Source organism: Delphinapterus leucas, chromosome 21, assembly GCF_059928025.1.
Source record: "Delphinapterus leucas isolate spDelLeu-1000000601 "Yukka" chromosome 21, BTC_Dleu_Yukka2, whole genome shotgun sequence".
Taxonomy (NCBI): Eukaryota; Metazoa; Chordata; class Mammalia; order Artiodactyla; family Monodontidae; genus Delphinapterus; species Delphinapterus leucas.
Genome location: NC_143149.1, coordinates 88,177 through 89,599, shown reverse-complemented (window position 1 = coordinate 89,599; position 1,423 = coordinate 88,177).

Genomic DNA, 1,423 nt, shown 5'->3' with positions numbered 1-1,423 from the left:
TGGAGCGGGCCTGCGACGTCGCCGGAGCAGCTTCACTGTTCCTCGCGGGAGGGGTTTGTTGGCAGGCAGCGAACTGGGTCGGGCGGGGAGGCGCTGCCCTCAAGGCACAAATGCCTCGAAGCTGCATTTGCATAAGCGCTGGGCTTGGCCGGCTTCGTTTCCTACGCCAGGCGTGGGGAAGAGCCTGAGACGCGTGCTGAACGGGAAGCCTGCTCCCCCTTCCCAGCCCCACCACTGTGCACACGCCTTCCTGGTGCTCCCCGTAACGCTTGCCGGCTATACAATTGTGCATATTTTGTTAACGATTGTTAGAAAAATCCGAGAAACTGGGTGCAGGTCAATAGGGAAGACCTGGGGTGACATTTCTGAAGGCAGCTGCTCCAAGGAACGAAATCTGATTTTCTTGAACTTTCTTATTCTCTTCAGACGTCCAACCCCGCAGTCGCTGGAACATTGGTTACACGGCAGAGAATGAGGAATGGACCCCTTTCTGTTTCACACGTGGGGCTTGAGGATACTGTCAGGACTCCATAAATAATAGCTACTGTAGCAGTCCTGAGTTCCGATCAGCACATCCCAGATCTGAAACTCGAATCCAAACAAAAGCTTGTTAACTGTATTCCTTTAGCCTAACAGAGGAAGAATGATCAGGATAAACAGTTGGTTCTATCTAATTTCTCACTACAGCAGGCACATCATTCTTCATCTCCATGGTCCATACTGTAGATTCAATAATTAAATTATGTACTGCCTTCAGTGGATGCCGGGAAAGCAAAGCGGAAAAATTCTTCATCATTAACTATAGATTTTTTCTTTTCTTTTCTTTTTTTTGCCTTGATAAGACTCAGGCTGGAAAGAGCTACATAGATTAAGATGGTGATTTTTAATGTCAAGTTAACTTGGCTGTCTCGCTGCCACTAAAGTTTATTATATGCTGAGCCCCTGGTTCCTCTCCCCCTCCCAAATCCACTGCTTGGTCCGGGTCACACTTATGTATGGTCTTTGAGCCTTCATAGATCCATTTCTCTTCTTACCAGCCTCCAACCTATACGTTACCAGTTGCTGCTGGTGCTTCAAGCACAACATCGTTAAGCTTTCTTCCTTCCTCTGCTCTGTAAAGACTGCCATACATAATTTAGTTACTTCTCATCATTCTCCACTTTGGTCAACTCATACACTCCCGTCTGCCATAAATTCAGGGTCCTGCTTGCTGCAAACACATTACCCTGAATGTTCCTGCATTTCACTGAAAGTCTCTCATCTTATTAGATGACATCATTCATAATACAGGAAACCCCCCTGATTCATGGTCTCACAACTTGAGGTTTCAATTGTTCTACACCCACAGCGAACCCAGGCAGCCCAGGAGGGGAAAAAACGCCTTCCTCGCTTTATCTGGCTCATTAACACCCCGTAACTCCAA